The 8,111-nt window shown below is 33.9% G+C and overlaps 1 long non-coding RNA gene across 1 annotated transcript; it reads right to left on the reverse strand.

Annotated features, from left to right (window-relative positions):
* Positions 1-1,524: 1,524 nt before the first annotated feature.
* LOC110722826 lies at positions 1,525-7,686 on the reverse strand. Its single transcript, XR_002511643.1, has 3 exons — positions 7,180-7,686; positions 2,640-6,646; positions 1,525-2,279 (listed from the first exon to the last, which is right to left on the reverse strand). It is a non-coding gene; the product is annotated as an uncharacterized LOC110722826 (long non-coding RNA).
* Positions 7,687-8,111: the final 425 nt, after the last annotated feature.

Genomic DNA, 8,111 nt, shown 5'->3' on the forward strand with positions numbered 1-8,111 from the left:
TATTAGCGGATTATTTTCCTAATTCTATTCTAATTCCTAGCTCCATTATCAATACTCCTTGGCTTTATTATTTCATAACCCCATTCCCCATTAGTTTAGAACCCTAGTTTTCTCTTTAGTTTTATTTTATTAATTCAAGTATTATATTTTCTTCTATTATTTTATTTCTTTTATTATGTTAGAGTAGATCATTGTTCTAGGGTTAGGTCGAACCCCAGCCATAATTGATACTTGATTTTTTCTTTTAAATTTTCAATTAGTTGTTTATATTGTTCATACTTAATTGATTTTTCTTATGCCGATACCAGATTAGAGATAATTGGTATTATTATCATTCCTTTGTTTTGATCACAACAAGAGTTGTGTTTTTAACGGATTTGAATGGATCAATTAACGAGTTGAAGCTCATCATGAGAATAGTTGAATGAATGACTAAGAATTTAGAGTAATGAGCTTAATGTCTCCAATATTCCACGAGAGTAGGCTTGATTGTGATTAGGGAAGCCATTGATAACTCGAGAGATACATTTGGTATTTTATAGGGATTACTTTTCCTCTTGTTGATTGTATTATATGTTAGGGGTAGAATGACTATGCATTGATTGATTTGGGCTAGAATATGTCTTATATTGATTATGCTAGTGGTGATACTTAATTCTAAATGTTTTTATGAGTAGTCTTAGTTATTTAATCTATTATTCTATAACAACCTTCTCTAATAGCCGACACTTGCTCTCTTTTTCCTCCCCTGTTCATTACTTTTCTTCCATTGTCGAGGTTGCAGGGTCAACAACCATGAAAATAATTCCTTAAGTAAACAATTAAAGTATAAATTCGGATAAATTGATGTTTAAAATTGAATCACACCTTTACTTCTTCATCATAATTAAACAAACAACCATATGATGTTCCGATCACAAATTTTGCGAATACTACACCAAACACCTACCAAAGTCATTTTAAGAACTTATCAAGAACCCAAAAGAGAAGTGCATGCAGTGGAACTTTCCCCATAAACCTTAGCCATAAATCTAATATACATATAAAGGGGAGTTTTTCCCCAAGTTTTTAAAAAGCCACTTAGGATTTAATTTTTTCAACGCGCCACTTAGGATAATAAATTTTAGTGGTAGCCAATTAAATACAAGATTATTAATTCTTTTAGAATTAAATAATTTAAGTGACACGTAAGCAAAATTGGCGAATGAGATTATTCAGTTTAAATTAATTAATTATAAAATATAATCTTTTGATATTAGAAATTTTATCTAAATATTTAACAGCTTTAGCACATAAATATATATAAAAAAAATTATTTTAAAAAATTCAAACAAACCATGCATCGCACGGGCTTCATCTAGTAATTTTTAAATTTAAACTTTTGACAATAATCATATATTTAATTGTACCAACTTTTTTTTTTTTTTTTTTTTTTTTACGAAATAATTAGTACTGTAAATAATAAACAAAAATTAATAAATCAGAAAAGTTGACAAATATGATGGAGTTTGATTTTGGTATGGTGGTGACGGGTGAGTGGTGGTGGGCTAATCGTGGGATGATAGTTAACATGATAGTTGGGGAGGTGATAAAGAGATAAAAACGAGGCAACATGCTCTGCATACGAGGGTCAACACCAAATAAATCAAGTGAAAGCTTGAATTCATCCGGTCCCTTTTCACGAAAATAAATTCATGTAAGGTTTCAATTTGTTAACTTTTTAAATAAAATAACCCTTCTCACATAAAAAGTCTACTTAAAAAGGATCCTTTTGACAAATTTTCCTTTCTGCTTCGCATTTAGGAAATTTTGATTTTTACCACCTTCAAATAACAACTTTATTGAATTTACCACCTCCAAAAAAAAAAGATTTACTTTACCACCTTATAAAAAAAATTAAACATTAGTTTTCCCACCTAAGCCTAACTCTGGTGACGGAAACCACCAGTGGGGCCCGCCATAACAGCTAGTTTTTGAAATTATCCCCAAATTCTCTCGATTTTCCTCCTATTTAAACAACCTTCTTCATCTCCACATCAAATTGTTGAAGATTGAAGTTTTTTTTTTTTGCAATTTTCTTTACAAATCCTTAATTTGGGTAGTAAATGAGCCAAAGTTCATCTTATAATTTGCTTATAGCTTGGTTTTTGGTCTGATTTGTATCCTTAATGGCTTAAGGATTGCAAACAAAAACGTGTTTGATCTTATAAATACCGAATCCGTGGATGAGCAACAACAATTACTCGTACCTGAGCTGCTTCAATTTCTGTTTCCTGAACCTGATTGTTATATGACAGAGGTTTCAGAAAACAAACGGCGACGAAGAATAGATTCGACTTCTGGAAAAAAATTGTTCTCGTAATTCGGAGGTAGTGTGACCATTTCTACTGCCAAATTTTCATTGAAGTTAATTGTATTTGAACACAATTACCATAATCTAACCCTAATTTTACTGCCTAATTGAAATATCAAAAACCCCCAAATTAATTTACACTTACATGAACCCTAATTATTTACAATATGAAATTGGGGTTGAATTAATAACAGAAAACATGCAATTTCAATTATACTTAGCAGTTGTAACATAATCACGCAAACAATTGCAAAAAATTACAACAGAATTCATGAAAATTGCTTACCTTTTCGCTGTTTGTCGTCGAACAGTTCAATTGATTCAGGGCCGAGTACAATCTTCAATAATTTGATAATTTGAGGATGTGGGATTGTTAAGGATCACCCAAAATCAGAATTTGTGAAGAAAATGGCAAAAAAAAACTTCAATCTTCACGAAATAGATGTAGAAATGAAGAAGTTAGGTTTAAATCAATGGGAAATCGGGAGAATTTGGGGATAATTTCAAAAACTAGCTGTTATGGCGGGCCCCTTTGGCGGTTTCCGTCACCGAAGTTAGGCTTAGGTGGGAAAACTGATGTTTAATTTTTTTATGAGGTGGTAAAGTAAATCTTTTTTTTTTGGAGGTGGTAAATTCAATAAAGTCGTTATTTGAAGGTGGTAAAAATCAAAATTTCCTCGCATTTATAATTATCCAAACTAGTAGATGAACAAGTTAGTTAATCTTGTTGCTTGGTTAAGATTTAAGTACATAGAATCATCAAATAGATCGCTCTTATTTCCTAAGATGGACCAAGGCAATAGGCCCAAGTCTATATTTATTTGCCAATGAATTTGGATTTTCAATGAAAAGGCTCTCTCTAAACGAAGGCCCAAGTCGGCATACTATGGTAACTTGGTAAGGTAACAACTAACAAGTAGTCAACTCAACTACACTCTTCCCGTTAATCCGTTATCCCGTATCATGAGGTGGAAGGACACTCTTCCGGAAGCTTCAAGCTTGGACTTTTTGGAAATTTTTTTGTTTTTTTTTTTTTATCAACTCGAATTTTTAGTGGCCTTTTTGAATTTTTTTTTTTTTTTTTTGAGCAACTTGAATTTTTAGTAGCCGAATTTTTGGAATTAAACTAGACTATATCAGACTATCAGTACATTTGACGCCTTTTTTTTTTTTGAAAGGTGTCACATTGACGCCTAATATAACAAGTCACATAACATATAAAATCTACCCCCTAAAGAAAAAAGCGTCATAAAACCAACATCAACAATCTCCCACTCTTTTCCTACAGCAACCCTTTCAGTCTAAGATGGAGCAAATAAGTGGTCAAAACCGGCCAAATTTCCAGCAGATAGTAATTTGCAACTTCCACATGACTCCCAACAACGTCCATCAAGGGCATCAACAAACACCATTTATTGAGCCAAAATTGTTCAATCCAAAGGCCTTAAACACCATCTTTATCTTCATATCCACATTCTTTCTTAGCTTGCTTCAGTTGAAAAGTCAAGGTGATCATGCAATTTCCCCCTTTTCCACTAACCCTAACACTATTCTAGTCTCTATTGTTTGGCTTTTGCTATATTGTTGGGCCTACGCTGCTTGCTTAAGACCATCACCACCATTGACAACCTCTGTGTCATCCACTCCCCCACCAACATCACCTTCATCGTCGCAACCACCACTATCATTGATGTCTACGCCATCGCCATCTCTGCCCTCAACAATACCCTTACCATCATCACCACCAAAAACTAAGCCTTACCAAGAGATTTGTCAAGAAATGATGATTATATTTGGGGCACTGACATTGACATCTCTAGGGTCCCTCCTCTTCCCTAGCTCAGCCCAACACCACACTCTCTATACCATGTACGCCATAATAGGACTAGGACTGATTTTTCATTGGGCAAGGTTATGCCAGAAAATTTCTCAAGCACCTAGGATGAACCTCCTTCCTTTGCATACCAGAGAGATAGCCCAACCTTAAACAAAAACTGCAGCGAATATTAGAAAAGGTCACAACACTGCAGATAGAGCAGCGTATGTATGTTTAGCTGTTATTTGAGCAACAAATTTCTTTGAAAATCCTATATTCTCCAATCAGACCAAAATGGATCCAAGGCAAAATAATCAGAGGATTAAGATGTGATGTAGTATTGTAGTGCACTTATACATCCTTTCATCATTTGTATTAGACAAAACGAATATTTGAAGGGTCAAGGAGCTATGCTTATAATCAAACCTAGCTAGCGTAAACATGAAATGTAAATAGAATTTTGCCCTTTGTTCTATCATAGTGCTTCTGCATCAAAATTGTCTTCAGATGCAAAACTACAAATCTATGACTTCGTCTCAACAAAAACTAATCAGTTTCTTCTCCATATAAATGTATTAGGAGTATATCATCCAAAGGTTTGTAATAGAGAACTAAATCACATCAAGAAAAAAAAAAATATGCACAAAAACACATACAGCCTGGCTATTCTTTTTTGTATTATACATGATACTGTGTTAATCCTTACAAATCAAAACATTATAATCACAGCCAAAACCAAATTACCATTCTGACAAAGCACAAAGAGCTTTTATAGAAAAAATAAATAAATAAATATAAGTACTTGTGCATAGATACATATATGAAGGTAAATGTACACATAAAACAAACCAAAGCCCCTCTTCATGGTTCCAGGTGAACCTAAAATCGATTATCGTCACTCATCCTTGTGGCTCTCTAAACACCAAAAAAAAAAAAAAAAAAAAAGCCCCAAGTGATTACAGATTACATCTTACATCTTACTGATGAATCATCATTGCATCAGCCATTCTTTTTGTAGACATATTTAAAGAGGTAATTTATAATCTTCGAGAGGCATTATTATGGATTCCTAGGTGACTAGTTGACTACAATTTCTCAGTCATACTATGCTGCTACGCACTTTATACAACAAATGAAGTGGGCTTTGTGCTTCATTACCAATGGTTTTACTAGACTTTGAATTAATGGTGATCCTACTAATCAAACAGGAGTTTGATTAACTGTGCATTACCCTAGATCAAGCAGTCCACTGGTAGCCTTCAAACAATCAGATCAAGCAAAGTAAAGATTCAACCCAAGCCAAGCTGAGTCGAAAATTTCTTTACTCGAACAAATCAAATCGACCTGAGAATTTAATAGCTCATCAATAAAATTTACATCAACAATTTTTCATTTAGGCCCCGTTTGGTTTGATGTAAAATATCTTCAATGGAAAATTAGTTTTCATGGAAAACATTTTCAAGGAAAACCAAAATTGCAAATTAGTTTCCTTTGTTTGGTACCATCAAGAAAAGTTATAGAGAAATAAAAAAATATAGGTTTGGAAGTGTAAGGATGGAAGAGAGGAAAGTAAAAAGGAGGTAAGGAAAAGGGGAGGCAAAGTTGGCTTCTCTTGTTTTGTAAAAGAAAATGCTTTCCACCATTGGGAAAATTATTTTCCGCCCCTTCACAACCAAATAAAGGAAAATGGGAAAATCATTTTCTATGAAAATATTTTACATCAAACCAAATAAGGCGTTATTCTATTACTCCGTATAATGTATTTATGCAAATTAGGTTAAGGCTACCAGTGGAAATCCATAGAGGCTGTTTCCCACAAATGACCCTAATCCTTCCATATGTTACCAGTACATAGCAACTATTGATACTTTTACTAATCCTTTAAACCTAATGCTTGTTATCATAACAGACATATGGTAACATTCACTTATTTTTTTTTAAACTAATAAGGCATTTTGAAAATTTTCACAAATGCATCACAAAGTCTCGAAAATGCTATAAAATGACAGAAGGCAAGCATATATAAGATTTAAGCCAATAATTAAGCACAGCATATATTATCACCCCATTGAAAAGAACAGATTTCTACACAGAAGACCCAAGAAACCAGTGATCATAATCATTCATTGAAATTCCAGAATATATGTTTGCCTCTACAGACTATACAATGATATAAACGTTGTTCTGAATTTGACAACAGACCTGTGCAGGCCAAGACCTCTGAAAATACTCAACAATAGCTAGTTACTCCGTAGTAGTTACCCACTTAACCTTCCACTTCGGAACTGTGCAGTTGCAAGCGGTTTGATCCAAGCAATATCCGAGCGACCGAACCAGTCTTACAAACACAGTGCCCATTGGCTTAAGTCTCTCATGAGCCTCCCTCACCAAAATACCACCTCATGCCATAACTCAATGGAACGGATAGGCCAGCTCTTCAGAGCAGTTTTCAACACTGTTACACATCCCGTTTTCGCCTAAGGCCACAGAACACTTGAAAAATCAGAAATCATATCCATATCAATGATAGCACTATGTAGCAAATTAGCAATACAATCATAAATACAAGGTATAATATGGAAATTGGGAAAATGCATCAAAGGCCATACTCTTAATATATACTCTATAATCAAATGAAAAACACAACACCTACAATTTGAAGTCAAGCATCAAATACCTACAAAGTTGCACACTATGCAATGCCAAATGATTTCAAGCAGCCAAACAGGGCAATTTTGATTTACAAATTATTATTAATTTAATTCCTAAATTGATTGATAATTTTATTTTATTTTTCTAATAAAAGAGGAATTAATAGAATTCGAGCACCCAATTCCCAGAAGGCCAGAAAGATGAACATCAAGTCAATTTGAAAAATTAGTAAACAGTATGGGTTGATGCCCAATTACACAATTTCTTAACAAAAATAAATAAAAACTGCAAATAAGGATTGAAATCACCAAATTAAGGGCGAAAACCAAATAGGGAATTACAAAAGACTTCAACTTACAGAGCTTTATTCTCCGAGAAGAATAATCTGGAGCACTGAGGAAGTATCTGTCTTAGGGTTTGCTGTATTATCGCAACTGCCCATTTTCAACGGAGGCGGATTAAAGTAAGAGTAAAGCACAAATACGGTCCCTAAAGTTTCGTATTTGTGCACTTGTAGTCCCTTAATTTTCAACTGTGTATTTTTGATCCCTCAACCACCATATTTAAATTGAGAGACCTTGCTTAATCAGTGTAAGTTTAGGGACCTTGAGTCAATAATATTTTTTTTAGTTAGATTTATTTATTTTGTAAGAATCTTTATTTTTTTTTTTGGTGCACAATAAGAAATTTTATATGTGAGGTGGCTAATGTGATGATGAAAAAAGTTTAGGATTGAAATTAGCCACCTGGCCCAATTGAATCAATATAATCAAAACTCAATCATTAATTAGAAATATAAAGTAATTAAATTAAAAACAATGTTGTTCTTCCATATTAAAACCAATTAAAAATCTTTTGTTTTTTTAATTGAAAAAAAAAAAATTAATCTTTATCTATCTTTTCATGGCTTCCTCTCTCTCTCCCCCTCTTCCCTAACCCTAACCCCCCTTCCAATTTTCTCTCTCCTCCCTTCTCCCCTAGTCCCATGGCTTACAACTCCCTCATCTCCTTCGACAATAGCTACCACCCATAAAAAAAATTATCCAAGCTTCGCTAATGGCTCATTCTTATCTCACAACCACCACACCACCACCACTACCCGATCGATTCGCGTCCGTTCTCATCATAGTTGTCGGCCGCCTTCCACCTTGTCGGTTCGTCGTCACCTCCTTTTCCCCTTTTAAAGTTGCTGCCTCATTTTCCCTTTTCAAGGTTTTCGATTCGCAATTTGGGTAGGCTTTGATGATTGTTTTTACCAATATGGGTGAGGTATTGGTGGTTGTGCGTTTC

The sequence above is a fragment of the Chenopodium quinoa genome, unplaced genomic scaffold, assembly GCF_001683475.1.
Source record: "Chenopodium quinoa cultivar QQ74 unplaced genomic scaffold, ASM168347v1, whole genome shotgun sequence".
In the NCBI taxonomy this organism is placed as follows: domain Eukaryota; kingdom Viridiplantae; phylum Streptophyta; class Magnoliopsida; order Caryophyllales; family Amaranthaceae; genus Chenopodium; species Chenopodium quinoa.